This window comes from Lactuca sativa, chromosome 7, assembly GCF_002870075.4.
Source record: "Lactuca sativa cultivar Salinas chromosome 7, Lsat_Salinas_v11, whole genome shotgun sequence".
Classification (NCBI taxonomy): Eukaryota; Viridiplantae; Streptophyta; class Magnoliopsida; order Asterales; family Asteraceae; genus Lactuca; species Lactuca sativa.
Genome location: NC_056629.2, coordinates 200,311,900 through 200,329,646, shown reverse-complemented (window position 1 = coordinate 200,329,646; position 17,747 = coordinate 200,311,900).

Here is a 17,747-nt window from a genome sequence, read left to right as displayed (position 1 = left end):
TCATGCAGTCGTCATTTAATTCTCACTCAATATTTTATACCTCTTTCATATTTCGTTCCTTTTTTTTTTATTATGGTATAATACAAATAATAATACAAATAAGTTTAATATAATATTTAACATAATCAAAATATTTCATTAAATAAAAAAATTACCTACACTATTAAAATAATATTATAATTGTTTGAATTAAATGATATTTCGTGTGGTCTATCCGATTTCAGGTGACTTTGTTTAAATTTTAAGTATCATATATTTTACAAAAAATGTATGTTTTGTATGGTTTTTATATATTAATATCTAGCGGGGCATTGTCGAGGACCGGTGACTACCCCCATACTTATTCCCGGTCAATTTGGGGATTCCCCGGTCAAACCGGGTGTAGGTTTCGGGTTTTCCATTGAGTATGAGGTTTTTTTGTATGGGTTTTCGTTTGGATGAATTGATTCAAACCAATCCAATCAAGTCGACCCAAAATAATTTTTGTTTTCAAAACATAGATCCAAATAAATATTCGGTTGGATCGAACTTTAAAATTAGGTTTTCAAAAACCGAAACATTTTAAATTTTCATATAATTATATATTATCGAATTTTATAGAAGAAGCAAAAACAAATTATTTAGTTTTGATTTCAAATTTATAAACAACTACTAAGAAGTAATATTATAATTTAATATATTACAGATATAAAAAAAAACTATTGAGAGAAAATACATATTTATGTTTTTTATTAGACGACACTTTTTGAACCTATTTGAAAAAAATAAATTATAAAATTAATAAATAATTATAGATATATTAAATAAATAATAAATTGTTATTCGGTTTTTTTGAACTATTCGGTTATAGTTTTATAAACCAAAACCAATCCGAAATGATAAATAATTAGGTTTGTTGAAAACTAATCCAAATATCCGAACCAAATAGTTCAATCTAAATTGTCTAATTAGACAATTCTGTTTTATCCAAATAGTGAACCCTAGTTTTTGTCCATCCATTTGCACCAAGGATGGTGAAGTTGTAGAATGATTTATGAGTATTAGTTAAAGCATAATCTTAATGATTATAAATCCCTAAATTATAGGTAGAATCACTGATTTACAAGAATTAACATTGATTGTACAACTAGGATATCCTCTGGAATTAACCTATAAATAGGCATTTTTCCTCTGGTGAATAAATTATCAGTTCATTCCAGAAGCTTCATGGTATTAGAGCATTAGACGCCTCTTTTTCACCTTCATCACTTCTAGCAATCTTTGTTCTAGCCTTCTCTTTCTTCAACAGATCTCATGGCTAGTGACAAAAGCAGTCTCACATCAGATACTTCTTCACATCCTTCTACCGTCAATAACCTCAACATATATGGTTCATCCTCTCACGATAATGAAGCCGTATCTATTGTTATTAGTCACAAGTTTAATGGCCATAACTTTCTTTAATGGTCACAATCTGTGGTGATGTATATTGGTGGAAAAGGAAAAGAGGAATATCTTACTGGAGAGATCGAGACTCCAAAGTCAGATGATCCAAATTACAAAACATGGAAGGCCGATAATCACATGATTAATTCTATAAATAATGATATATGAGGAAACTTTCTTTTATATATGTCTGCAAAAGAGCTTTGGGATGTTTTCAAAGAATCCTACTCCAATTCTAAAAATACATCAGAACTTTTCGATATTAAAGTCGCCCTTTATGACCTCCACCAAGAAGACATCTCTATCACACAATAATTTAACGCTCTTACTCGGTATTAGCATAAGTTAGATCTATTTGAACCATATTCCTAGAAGTGTACTGATGACATTACTCTATACCAGAATATCATAGAGAAAAAGAGAACTTTCAAGTTTTTTCATGTACTCAATGAAGAACTTGATGCAGTCAGGAGTAGGATCATGAGTATCAAGCCTCTTCCTCATGCCAAAGAAGCATTCTCAGAGGTTCAACAAGAAGATAGCAAGAAAAAGTCCATGCTTGGTGCTTCCCCTAATCCATCAACTCAATATTCTTCTACTCTTATTGCTCGAGGACAACAAAAAGGACAACCTTGGTATGAACATTGTTGTAAATCTGGACATTATCGAGAAACGTGTTGGAAACTTCATGGAAAACTTGCTGATTAGAAACCAAAATCATGTAAAGACAAAGAAACTCGTGGAAATATGGTTGTTACTATTTCAAGTGTTGCTGAAGGAAAAGGGGACACATCCAATTCATCTCCTTTCACCAAAGAGAAATTGGAGGCACTTCAAAAAAATTCTAAGTCAGTCCATTCAACCAAACACCACTCTTAGTATAGGGTTGTTGACCATTAAAGGTAACCATTCATTAGCCCTTATGGTCAATAAAAAGAATATTAACCCTTAGATTCTTGATTTTAGAGCATCAGATCATATGACATGAAATCTGAGCATTATTTATGAGTTTCATGCAACTCCAGAACATCACACAGTAAAAATTGCATATCACACATTCTCCAAAGTAGCGGGTGTGGGTTCAATCAAAGTAAACCCAAATCTAACCCTCAAATATATTCTTTATGTACCCAAATTGGAAAATAATTTATGATATGTTCATAAATTTGCACGTGCACTCAATTATATGGCTAAGTTTTATGTAACATCCTAATTTTCAACGCCAAAAATTTCATTTTTAAATAAGTTATTACATAAAACCATCAGTATAAAAACATTCATAATAATATCTTGTGTCAAACCAAAGTGTCAGTAATCAAAACATGTTATCATAAAACCATATCAGAGTGTAATCCCAAAGATCTCATGTTCGGAAAACATAGTGTGATGCGCTGCGATCAAGCCGTCTCCTTTCCTTTAAACACGAAGTACCTGAAACCAAAACTGAAAACCGTAAGCACGAAGCTTAGTGAGTTCCCCCATCATACCACATACCATACAATCACATAGCATACATACTGTCGGGCCATTCTGGGGTGCCCGACCTACCCGGTACGGCCATTCTGGGGTGCTGACCTACCCATGTCAAGCCGTTTTGGGGTGCTGACCTACCCATCGGTCCTAACAACCGAACCTCGGGGACTATTCCACCCCTACTGCTACTATCACATATATCATAACATAAACATACTATCAGACATATATGGGGTGTCCAAACTACCCTTCGGTCCTAACAACCGAACTTGGGGACTATTCTCCCTCTACTACCACTATCACATATAACATATCATGCCAGCATATAAACATATCATAACATACTGTCAGACATATCTGGGGTGTACGAACTACCCTTCGGTCCTAATAACCGGACTTGGGGACTACTCTCCCCCTACTACCACTATCACATATAACATATCATGTCAGCATATAACATATCAGGTAGTAGCAAACCTAGATGAATATCACAAAGACAATCATCTAACATACAACTCCTACTGGTGGGCCGACATTGTGGCCATAGACCCACCGCTACTGGAAGGTAACTCACCTCACACTGCTGAAGTCCTATAGACACAATCTCACACTGCTGAAGTCCCGCAGACTCAACCCCAGCTGTTGGCTGACAGATTCCCGAACTGTAAACACCAAAATAACACCCAATTAATAATTGGGTCTCAATACATAACCATAAGTACATTCTTTGGGTAATTACTACATTACCCCTAGCTTGGCTTATTCAAGCCCAAGGCCTAATCCATAGGCCCAAAGACAATTAGGAATCAAAGCCCAACACATGGCCTAATTTTCCAAATTTGGCCCAGGCCTATACATGGTCTTATTTAAAGGCCCAACCAAAAATTCATGTCCAACATTTGGTATTCTAATGGCCCAATACCTCATAATCATGAAGGCCCAAACTATGGCCCATCTATGGCCCAATTTTCCAAATTGGTCCCAACTCCTTATATGGGCCTTACCACAAATCCCATTAATTATTCTAGTCCATTTGCTTGATCTTGGATGGCCCATTAATAACCCAATCATCAAGGCCGAATAGAAAGGCCCGACAATAAACCCAAGTGAAATTAGGGTTTCACATAAAATGACGATTAGGGTTAAGTGTTTCTCACTTAACCCATTAAGGACTTAATCCATTAAGTCCATCACTCTTCTAAATAAATCATATGGTGTGATTGGGCTTAACACACAATTCCATTCCAGTGGCCCAAATGTGGGTCCCGATAGGTCCAAGCCCATAAATCCAATATTAGGGTTTTCTAAACCCTAGTTAGGGTTTCCAATCCCCATCTTAGCCCAATAGTCCCGATAGCAAGGTCCTCAAGCCTATTAGGGTTTCCTAAGGTCAATTAGGGTCCATTAGACCCATTAGACACATGTTTGGGCTTTAATATCAATTAGGGCTTCATTAGGCCCAATAAGGTTTCACTAAGCCCATTAAGGCTTCTTTGGACCCATTAGGGTTTACAAGGCCCATTATGGTATGAGTCCCTTGTCCAAATATCCAAACCAAAACACAACATCAACGAGGCACACCGCCACCCGACCCGACGGCCGGTGGCGGCAGGAGGCGACAGTCACCACCCTACGGTGGTGGTTAGGGTTTCTTTCTCATTATTTTTCTTTCTGGTTATATTTTACAATGCTAATCTCTAAAATAACACACACAACTAGGCTAAACACACACACACACAACCACCTATGGTGGTCGGCGGTAGCGAGTGACGACAGCCACCACCCTATGGTGGTGGTGATGCCTTTTCCAGCAGTCAAGCCAACACCTATACGCATCATCACGCCTTCAGCTTGGAGAGGGAAGCCAACCACCCATTTGGTGGTGTATGGTGGCGGCAGCGGTGATTTCATGTCGGCAGCCACCACCTCGTGGTGGTGGCGGTGGTTCCTTTGGGTTCCCATTCGAACAGCCTCCTCCACACCCGAATCTTGAAGCAGAATCACACCCACATGAGCTCACGAAAAGTTGTAGCAACAATTCACGGTGGTGGCTCGACTGGTCTCGGTGGTTTTTGTTGGATTAGTGTCTAAGTCCATAACTATTTTGGTATGTACTTGACCCGATGGTGCATGGTCCTTTTGGGTTGCCTTCACCAAAGCAACTTGATTGGAGAAATGAATAAAGAGAGAGAGGATAATATGATTTATTAATATGTTATAAGAATAATATATTAAAGGAGAAATCATATTTGTTTAATTAATATTGGTCAATAATTAATTAAGAATTAATTTTGTGATCAAGTGTAATTAATTAAACTAGAGGGGCTGAATTGTAATTATGTGATAGTTACAAAATAAGGTAAGAGTTATCTTATTATTAGGTTGGACGAATTTAAGGATATAGAGCCTTAGAATTCAAGTATGATAAGGATTCAAGGATTATCTTATTGGTTGCTTGGTGGATAAGCAACTAGATAAGGATAATGACTGAAACCCTATCTCTACACCTATATAAACAACCCCAAGGTCATGAATTCGTGTATCCCTTCCCAAGAAGTCCCAAATACGAATTCTAACCTCCCTCCTCTCTCTCTATATACCTTCTCCACTTGCTTATGGTGTTTGTGAGCCATTAGAGGAGTGACACTTGTGACTCTTTGCTTTCCAAGGTCAATTCAAGGAGGAATTGGATTGTTATTGCTACATAACAATCAAGGTATGTTCTTAAATCTATTTACATGTGAATTCTGATTTCCATATGCTAGAATTAGGGTTCAAAGTCTTGGATTCAAAGTATGTACAATAGAGAAACCTAGATCCGAGCTTTAGGGTTTGTATGAGCACATAGGATGTCTTATGACCAAAACCCATCAGTGGTATCAGAGCCATGATTGGTTTCTATTGTATTGATGCTTGATGTAACTGAAAATCGTGTTTTGGCCTCACTGTTCGACCTGACTCGGCGAGTCACTCTTGGACTCGGCGAGTCAGCCCTACTCGGCGAGTTCCAGAGGGTGACTCGGCGAGTCGGTGCGTCAGACAGTGCTTATCTCGGGATTTCTTGCTGTTTTTGCATTGGGATAATTACCTTATCATGTTAGATTAATATTAATCCGATTATATGATATATTTGACTATAATTTTAATCTAATTGAAGATATTTATCAATTAATAGGATAATTGTTTCCTTATAAGATAATTGATTAATTATTTTAAGTAAATTGATAAATTATTTTGCAAGAAATCATCAAATATGGATAATTATGTGATTAAATGTTAATTTGAATTATTTGTTATTTGATCCTTGTTGTTGTGAAAAGTTTCATATTTGGCCCTTTAGGTTTTATAGTTTAAATTTGAACCCCAAAAGTTTTGTTGTTTTGAAATTTAAATAGTTGAAACCCTAATGTTTTGAAAAAGGTTTCAAAACTTGCCCTCAAGTTTTGGAATTTAAATTTTGATTAAATAGTTTAATTTTGATGCATATTTAAATTCTAAACCCTAATGTGTTGAAATGTTTCAAAACTTGCCCTCAAGTTTTGGAATTTAAAAGTTGATTAAAAGTTTAATTAGGAATATTAAATTCTAAAACCCTAGTATAGTTTTGAAAAAGTTCAAATCACACCCTTATGGTTTTATTAACTAATTAAGGTGTTTAATTAAAGAGGTTTAATAAATCCATAAAAGTTTAGGTTTACAATTTAAGTAAATTAAAAGTATAATTGTTAAATTGAACCACCTAATATTTTAAAAGTGTAAAATACACCCTATACTATATATAACATTAAAAGTCTAACATTATATATATGTATAACTAAAAGTCAGTCTTACCGTTAGTAGGCCTCATTCACGAAGCTGGTCTATAAGGGGTGTTTAAGGAAATTGCCTATAAAATGGCGATTGAATGGGTATCCACTCTTACCCACCGCACTCTTGACTAGTGGAGGGTCGTTAGCCGAACGGGTAGGATAGGACGAAACCTTCCATTATAAGTATAATGAATTACTAAAGTAACTAAATGTTTTCATAAAATTCCCAATCTTAGTTACTTAGGCAAAAGTGAATTGATGCAATTCCATGAAATTACACTTTGTGCCCTTGCGAAGACGTTAGTGGAGCGTGTGTGGTTAACCGGCACACTAAATGGGTCTAAGCAAAGGTAGCAAAGGGTGACTCAATGTTTGTCATAGTTCGGTGGAGCGTGTGTGGTTTACCGGCACATCGAATAGGTGACTGTAACATGTGAGGGCACCATGTAGTTTGCATGGTTATTCACACCCGCTTTGTGATCCTCGGCATCCCAGTCACAAACAAGAGGGGCATATCGAGATATAAACATGCCATTGAAAGTTCAATGTATCTCAAAGGATCTAGGAGTTTTCATAGATTTAAAACTTAAATTTCTTTTTCGTTTTTCATGGTGGAAATTAGTGAATCGTCATTCACTTACCTTCAAATATTCTGCAACTAGATTACGGCATCCCTTTTCTAGGTTGTAGCGTATTATGTTGGGTCCTAGCCTTGGAATTTCATTTGGGTGATTTACCAAGGACTCAATCAATCAACTAACTTGAATTCGTTTTCTCCCGTATTGTAGATGTCAAAGTTCGACAACTATGGTTTTCCCAAATCCCGTGGAACAAGCTTTCCACATGAAGATGGTATTCCACGATTCAATCGAGGAACAAGAAATCATGCTTCACTTCCTCCTCCTCCAATTATTCTCCCTAACCCACAAGATTGTAGAATTGAAAGGTTCAATATCACTAAAGCCCTATTGGAAATGAAACATGAAGATGGTAAAACCGTGTGTGCCCACGTTCTAGGAATGAAATCACACATTGATAGGTTGATAATGTTGGGTGTGTCATTCCCAGATGAGTTGGCTGTGAATTGGGTTTTGCAGTCACTTCCTGAATCATATAATGAGTTCAAAAGAAAGTATTATATGATGAATCATGACGACAACCTCATTGACCTAACTTACATGCTCATTGCTGCTGAATCAGAAATGATTTGGCGAAGCAATGGAGCATATTTGTTGGAAAAATCAACCAACCATGCTTCCGAGGACGTTCTAGGAGAACCGACCTGCGTTTGCTGCCAAAAGAGAGGGCGTTGGATACAAGTCTGCCCAAAGAGCCTGAAGAGTCCAGAAGATGGGAGAGTCAAAGAGTATGGCTGTGCTTCAGGTAAAATCTACTATCTAACTCCATTAAGTTCCTATTCATTGATACATAATGTGATAAGATTGCATTTGAATGTTTTACAGGATCGGTGAAAAGAAAGGAAGCTTGGTGAAAGAGCAAGATGAATCTAATCACAAGGAATGGATCTTGATCGCATGGACTTGAAGATTAGATTTTGAGCTTAGATAGTTATGATAGAGTTGTTAGAAAATTTTCTTTTGAAATACATAGTTTTCAATGGATTTTGCATTGTAAGGACAAATTTTTTCCGCTGCTTTTATAAATAAAATAAATTTTGTTTGACTTATTTATTTATTTGTTTATTTCCTTACAATGAAATCGTTATGAAAATTGATGTTCGAATATTTCTACAACGAATGGATATGATTCTTAGTTATGTTATTTATGGAAATGTCAAGAATTTACCAAATAGGGAGAGTTTCTCATCGCCCAAAGTTTCAATTGGACAGAAACTTGGAATCATGCAACGTGGATGCACGATGAATGAGAAATTTCGTATTTGGAAATTAGACTGATTCGTTGACAAAGTGTCAAGTGAAGGACTAAGAGATCGAGTACACAAGTTGTGTGTTGATCAAAGTCCACCATAAGAGTAACAATGACATTCGTCATGATTTACTAAAGGTTTAGTAAATATGATTATACTTACAAGATTAAGTGTAATTCTGAATTGATTAAAGGGTGTAGATCAATAGCAGAACGAATAAGAAGAATCAAGTAGGCAGAAAGATAAAAGTTTCTCCATTCTAAGAAGAAGGGAGAGTAGCTTTTATGCTTTATGATATGTCTTAGTGATTAAGAACAATATCTCAATTGATCCTCTAAGTGAGTCTTAGTACAATTGTACGTCTAAGAAGAGGAATCAAGAATTGAAGAAATGGTTAAATCAATAAGTCAATCATACTTCGTTCCAATAATAAGTCTTAAAGTTAAGATTGTGACAATGAGTGAAAAGTATTAAAGGTTTATAACATTCATCAAATGTGGGAAGTTGTGATGTCTTGAATAAGACAAAGGCCAACCAGTACCAATTTATGAAGTGTTTTGATAAAAACTACACTAACTCTTGAATATTTGTTTGTCAAGAAATGGTTAATGACAAGAGAATCTTATATGTCAAGGAGTCAGTGGGAGTCTTAATGGTCTTGAAAGGTTTCAAGAACAAATCAAATAAACCTTATCGATCATCACTAGCACACGAGTTGAGGTTCACAACCTATCGTGTTGACATTATTTTGATTCTGTGCCAATCCAATCGAATTAATTATGCATGTGAGTTCTATGAGTTCTCATTTTGAACGCATAAAAGGCAAAGCACCTTAATCAATGAAAGGTACATTGATAGGAATGGGTGAGCTGCTTAACTACTTGGAAGACATGGTGGGCAGCTGTGCTACAATAAAGGCAAGAAATCGAGATCAAGAAAGTTCGATCCATAAGAGTTTGAATTTGTCGTAAACCTTGGTTTTGACAAATTCTCATGGATAGGAACACATACACCATTTAAATCTAAGTGTCATAAGATTTCCTCCTTCATGAAAATGATTGTGAGGAAATGCTTTCACTAAGACAGATTTTAAGAAGATAGTGATTGTAAAATTGCATTCTCGAATTCAATTATGGTTACGGCATCCCTTTCCATAATTTGAATTGTGAGGTTTGGCAATTAGTCTTAATTGTTTAGACACACATATGAACTATCGAAGGCAAAGGTGTATAAAGAATCCTTGATAAAAGATTATCAAAGCACTAAGTATTAGAAACATGAACTTAAGAAATTCAATAAGCATTGTTTTCTGAAAGTTAAGATGTTTATGAATACATGTCGAAGCTAGTGGGAGCATAAGTGTTATGTTTTATAATAATCATCAAAGATAGTGGGAGCATAAAAGTTATGATTGTATGATTATTAAGGAAAGTATTGCAAGATTAGCAATATTAATTATAGAAAACAAGAGTCATACTTTGCAAAGTCGCAATAGTTGAAGAGTTGTTTTGCTATAATTAAGGGAGAGAATATTATGCTTCATTTCAAATCTAAAGGTTTAGGTTGAGAAATGTTAATAAAATTTAGTCAAAGGTACAAAGTGTGTTCTTAAAATTTCGATTATGATTACGGCATCCCTCTTCACAATTCGAATTTTGAGAACATAGCAAATAAAACATTATGCGTCGTGTCCCATACGCTTCGGGTATAGGATCGATTGCAAATACTTTAATGGTTGACCATTCTAAAATTTTCCAAATGTCTAGCGCATTTAGAGGGAAAAAGGACAAGAATTGGTTTTGACTAAAACAATTAAACAACTATCAAAGGACAATCCAAAGTTCGACAAGGATTGGTCGCTTGTGAGTAGTTGGAAGTGTAGTATTGGAAAATATGGAAATGTTTCCATATTGGATGGACCATATCGACATCATTATGAATAGATAAGATTCTATTAAGAATGAGTTGTCATATGGAACATATGGAAGTGTGTTCATATTGGGAATTGAATATTGAGAAATCTATGACTAGATTAGAAACTTCTATGCAAAAGGATGTTCAAAGAATGTACTTTGAGTGAGAGACATCACGTCTATGGAATTGTTTTGTAACAATCTCCGATAGAGGACTTCGTAATATCATTGGCAATAGTCTTTATGACTTTGGTGCAGTGACATTACGAAAGGATAAGTTGCATAGAATGTTAGAATCTAGCATATTCTATAAGTAACAAGAATTTGATATTCTTTAACTTATGAAAAACGGATTTGGAGTTGTGAAATGAGAAGGATTGGAAATGTGTTCAATGTGATCTATTTCACAAAGTAAGAACCATATGTAAACATTGTGTGCATGCTAGGAGCATGGGACAAGTGTTGGAATTCAAGTAAGAAGTTGATTACCCGAAACGACAAATAATGAGTAATCGATATGGTGATAAATAAAAGGAGTTTTATTTATACTCAAAGGTTTGAGGCCATATGGGATTAGTATTATTCTTGTGTTTCACATTTGCATGTTTTGACTTCCAGAATAATTGAGTTTATTAAGAATAATCGAATTATTCAAACGGGCCACAGTCGTTCATATGTTGGAAGTAGATATGAATGAAGACTGTCGTGAATTGGTGTGTGGATTGTCTAAAAGAGTATTAGACATAAGCAAATGTTTGCTGCAACGTTCATGAGTGCTTATGAATGTGATTTGAGCATTGGATTAGACCCACGCTCACTTGGATCACTCCATGGATTGTATCACGAGTGATTAGTGAGACGATAACATCTTATATTCTTGAAACCAAGATGTGTGAGTTGTATCTTGCAAATCGGTTGCACATTGATAATATGTAAACGCACCAGTAACTTGGTGTTATAAAACATATTGTTGTGTATGATTCGGTGCGTGAGTACAAGCAAGCATTGTATCAAAGTTTATCCGTTCCTTTTATCCAAAGTAGGATAAAAGCGATATCTTTGAGCCCCTCGATGGTTTAGTGATGACAAACGTAAATGCTCGGCCGGGCTAGGGCTAATTTGATTTGTTCAAATAGTCAGTCGTCATAAATCGGGAATCGAGATATAGTACAAAGAGAATGATTTGAAATCATATCTCATATGATATCTAGAATGGAGGAATATATGATCCCTTATCTAAGGACACGCGTATTTGATGTGATCAGAGTTGACAGCGGCTTTGGAAAGCTACGATTGCAGATCGGGATCCGAAGTCATACGCAAAATAGTTGTTAGACTTATCCAAGTGGGAGACTGTTGGATTAGTGTCTAAGTCCATAACTATTTTGGTATGTACTTGACCTGATGGTGCATGGTCCTTTTGGGTTGCCTTCACCAAAGCAACTTGATTGGAGAAATGAATAAAGAGAGAGAGGATAATATGATTTATTAATATGTTATAAGAATAATATATTAAAGGAGAAATCATATTTGTTTAATTAATATTGGTCAATAATTAATTAAGAATTAATTTTGTGATCAAGTGTAATTAATTAAACTAGAGGGGCTGAATTGTAATTATGTGATAGTTACAAAATAAGGTAAGAGTTATCTTATTATTAGGTTGGACGAATTTAAGGATATAGAGCCTTAGAATTCAAGTATGATAAGGATTCAAGGATTATCTTATTGGTTGCTTGGTGGATAAGCAACTAGATAAGGATAATGACTGAAACCCTATCTCTACACCTATATAAACAACCCCAAGGTCATGAATTCGTGTATCCCTTCCCAAGAAGTCCCAAATACGAATTCTAACCTCCCTCCTCTCTCTCTATATACCTTCTCCACTTGCTTATGGTGTTTGTGAGCCATTAGAGGAGTGACACTTGTGACTCTTTGCTTTCCAAGGTCAATTCAAGGAGGAATTGGATTGTTATTGCTACATAACAATCAAGGTATGTTCTTAAATCTATTTACATGTGAATTCTGATTTCCATATGCTAGAATTAGGGTTCAAAGTCTTGGATTCAAAGTATGTACAATAGAGAAACCTAGATCCGAGCTTTAGGGTTTGTATGAGCACATAGGATGTCTTATGACCAAAACCCATCAGTTTTGGCTAGAGTGAATCACCGACGAAGGGAAATGGTGGTGGAACCGTGAGCGACGGAGGCAGTGGACATCGCACTCCCGTTGGTCTCCATCCATGCATTCGCGTTCAAAGCTCCGACTGCAGCAGTTCTCTTTCTCTCTCTCTGTCGGATAATACCGACGTCCGGTGGTCGTTGGCTAATCGGGAACGTGGTGGTGGCGGTTGAAGAAGGAGAAGAAAAAGAATTAGGGTGGTTGTCCGGTGGTGTCGTCGTCGGATGTAGGTCGAAAACAACACAGCGGCGGTGCCGGTGGGAAGGCATAAAGAGATGACGGCTGGAAGGGTTTTCTAGGGTTAAGGTTACAAATCCTTATATACCCGATCCCATTATAAGAGTTTTCCATAATGACCAAAATGGTCCCTCCGGCTCTAATTAATTTCGAAATAGATCCATATTTTACCTTTTAACCTCATCCATGTAAATCCTTTACAATTTAGGTATGCAATTTACCAATCAGTCCCCCAATGTCTTAATTATAACATATTCAGCCCCTCAACCTCATTTCTTTTAAAAATAATTCTCGGTAATTATCACAGAGCCCCTGTTTTCATAAATATTTATAAAATGAGTCCCAAACTCACGCTTTTAACCCCCGGCTTCTAAAAATGTGGCAATTAACTCCTCGAACCCAACACCCTACATATATAATTATTTATTTTAGGCTACCATTCGTTCATTAATTTATTTATTTAACTAATAATTAAACGGGTGTTACATTTTACCTAGATATTTGTGTGTTCCAGGACTTAGGTTTAAGGAAGATGATTGACAGTGCTAAGACGTGTTATGAGCTCTATGTCTTACATAATGACGCTCTTTCTGTCGGGACATCTCAAAAATTCAGCTTGTTCTCTTTAAATAACCAGTCTCGTTCCAATAAAAATAGTGATATCATGTAATGGCACTATCGTCTCGGTCATTCGAACTTTTGCTATTTGTCAAAAATGTTTCCCTCGTTGTTTATTAATAAAAGTCTCAATTCTCTTTGCTGCGAAATTTGCCAACTCGCAAAACATACTCGAAAAACTTATCATAGTATACCAAACACACCTTCCAAACCATTTTTATTAATTCATAGCGACGTGTGGGGGTCCCTCACGAGTTAATACTATAATCGAAAAAAACGGTTTGTATATTTTATCGACGATCACACTAGGTTAACCTGGGTTTATCTCATGAATTCTAAATCAGAAGTGGGTGAAATTTTCAAAAACTTTCATTCTATGATTCAAACTCAATTTCACACCAAGATTCAAATCCTTAAGATGGATAACAACAAAGAATTCTTCAATTCTATTCTTAGTCCTTATCTCACTCAACATGGTATCCTACACTTAAGCTCATGTGTAAACACCCCTCAACAAAATGGAATTGTTGAAAGAAAAAATTGACATCTCCTTGAAGTTGCTCGATCTCTCATGGTTTCTACTCAAGTTCCCAAACACTTCTGGGGTGAAGCTGTTCTAACAACCACCTACCTTATAAACTGAATGCCCTTACGAGTTCTTAACTTTCAAACTCGATGTCAAACTGTAACAACCAAAAAATACGGATAAAATTTTGTTTTTAAATCCATTCAAATCATATGATACTAATATCAAAATAGTCAAAAGAGTATCATAGTAACATGTTATCAGAGTACAAATTCCCAACATCTCTAAATGCGGAAAACCATTGGGTGATGCGATGCGATCAGGCCGGACCCTTCCCCTTCAAACCGGAAGTACCTAAAACATAAACTGAAAACTATAAGCACAAAATTTATTGAGTTCCCCCAAAATACCACCTACTAAACAAACATACAGCTAAGCATATCTGCGTGCTTGCCTACCCTTCGGTCTATTTTAACCGGATACTATCATGCATATCCGGGTGCTTGCAATCCCCTTCAGTCTATTTCAACCGGATATTGTTAAGCATATCTGGGTGCTTGCAATCCCATTCGGTTTATCTCAACCGGATACTGAGTTTATTTCATCCCTACTACTACCACATAAGATCGTTACAAGAATAATAGAGTCATCAAGCAATACAGGCATAACTGACAATTGTCACAAAGACAGTCATCACATTACATCATAAACTAGTGGGCCGACATTTGTGGATTCGACTTATAGATACAATGAAGGAAAACTCACTTCTCGATCGATAATCAACTACTGCTTCTCTCACGATCAGCTACACTGGTGCTACTCCACACCTATGTAATCATGTAAGGAAAACCTTACATTTTGCCCTTCAAACCAAGAGTTGACGAAAAGTCCACTCAGGTTAAAAGTCAATGCCTAGGATCGACGGTCAACTTTCTCCTTAGCTCACCCTCACGTCATGACCACTAAGGCTTACATCGTGAGGACAGAATCGACCCAGACCCACTCAGCGATTCAATCTATGTTTCACTCATCCATCAGGATCCTCGAATCAGGACAACTACCTTACTCATGTCATGAGGTTCTATTTCTCACGTCATGAGATCAGTTCTGACCAACTATGAGCATTAAGCTCTTAATACTTAAAGAAAAACATTGGTACTTTCCAGAACACCTTCCTCGACCCTAAGGACCATAAAAATAGTAGCTTTTCAGTCATGCATTTTCAATGCATGACTTAGTCTCTAACTAGTTAAAAAGAAGGGTATTAAGATCAAGACTCAAGCTTCGAGTCCAAAACACACACCAAAACCCAAATCCAAGGACTCACATATAGAAGATGTCTTAATGGTCCATAAAGCTGCCAACTTTATGGACCTCATGCATGTGAAATAACCCAACCATGCAAAGAAAGGTTCCAAAGCTTAGATCTAGAATGATTAAGGCAAAAAGATAAGAGCTTTATGACTTACAAATGCTCACAAGCTCAACAAATCCAAGAGGTAGAAGCTAGATTGCCAAAATGAAGCTCTTCAAAATCACCAACAATGGCCCAAAGTCTCAAAGAGGTCGAAGTTATGTATTTCAGAGGGCTAGAGAGTGAGAGAGGCTAAGGATGGACAATCCTGGCCCTCTCATTCCATTAAATACTCGAAAATTAGCGTTTTGGGTCATCAGACCTGGCTCACGCCGTGAGACCTTATGCTTCACATTGTGAGGTTCGAGGATACGTGTCAAACATTCAATGGGTATTCTCAAGTTATGGCTAATGTGTCTTACGCCATAAGCCTCATCCAAAATGCAAAACTTCAATAATTTAAGTACCTCAAGGATTCGGTTGCTACAAATCTCCCCCAATTGAATCAGACCTCATCCTCAAAGTACGCCACTGTAAATAATTATTGGTAATGCACCATCATCTCATCCTCAGGCTCCCATGTCCATTCTGAACCCTTTCGATGCTGCCACTATGCCTTCACCAAATCTCTGACTTTGTTTCTCAAGGCCTTCGTCTTCCCGTCGAGGATTGCTACCGGTCTCTCAATGTAGTTCAGACGATCATCCATTCTGAACCCTTTCAATGTTTCCACTGCGGAATCAACATCCAAACACTTCTGCAACTGAGAGACGTGAAAATATTGTGAATCTGACTGAGTTCCTCTGGGAGATCCAACCGATATGCTACCCTACCCACCCGGGATATAACCCTAAAAGGACTGATATACCTGGGGCCTAGCTTGCCCTGCTTCCTGAATTGAATGACACATTTACGAGGTGACACCTTCAGGAGAAACATATTCCTAATTTGAAAGTCTAGGTCTGATCGACGCTTGTCGGTATAGCTTTTCTGCCGAATATGAGCTGTCTGAAGTCTACTCCGAACCTATTGAATCAACTCAGTGGTCTTGAGAACTACCTCAGTACTCCCAATGAATCGCTGACCGACCTCACCCCAACATATCGGGGTCCTGCATTGCCTCCCATAGAGCATCTCAAAAGGAGGTTGATCGATGTTAGCATGGTAGCTATTGTTATACTAAAATTCCGTTAACGGAAGATACGTATCCCAGCTACCACTGAAGTCTAGAACACACGCCCGCAATTTATCCTCCAATGTATGGATGGTCCGCTCGCTCTAACCATCCATATGAGGGTGAAAACTCGTGCTAAAATGCAGGCGATTACCTAACTCCTTGTGAAACCTCTTCCAAAACCTGGAAGTAAACCTGAGATACTTGTCTGATACCACTGAAACCGCCACCCTATGACGTGTCACAACTTCCCTGATATAAATATCAACTAACTTCTTCGTAGAGATACTCTCCTGAATCAAAATAAAGTTTGCTCTCTTGGTCAATAGATCCACGATGACCCAAATTGAATCCATTCCACGCGTTGTCCAAGGCAACTTCATAATAAAATCCATGGTAATCTCCTCCTGTTTCCAAATAGGAATATCTAAAGGTTGCATCTTGCCATAGGGTCGCTGATGTTCGGCCATGAATTTCCTGCAAATCAAGCACCTGTCCACATACCAAGCAACGTCCTACTTCATACAGGGTCACCAATAATCAGGACGAAAATCTCTACATTTTTGTCACCCCAGGATGAATGGAGAATCCCGATTTACACGCCTCCTCTATCAGAACCTAACGTGCACCTCCCCAGTAAGGAACCCACACTCTGTGATGGAGAGTTAATAAACCCGACTATCATTATCGAAGGAAGCCACCTGACCCACTATGCGCTCACTATTTCGGTACTCTTCCTTCATATCCTGGACCTAAGCCTCCCAAATCTGCTCCAAGAGTGGAGTAATCATTCTCATCCTCATACAAATATCCCTAATCGGAGCCACGACCACCTTACAGCTGAGAGCATCGACCACTACATTGGCCTTCCTCAGATGGTAAATGATCTCATAATCATAATCCTTCACCACATCCAACCACCGACGTTGCCTCAGATTCAGATTCAGCTGATCCATCAAGTACGTCAGGATCTTGTGATCCGTGTAAATAGTACATTGGACCCCATAGAGGTAATGTTGCCAAATCTTGAGGGCAAAAACCATTGCCCCCAGCTCCAAATCATGTGTCAGGTAATTCGTCTAATGTGGCTTCAGCTGCCTCGAAGCATAAGCATTAACATGACCCTTCTGCATTAAAACAATG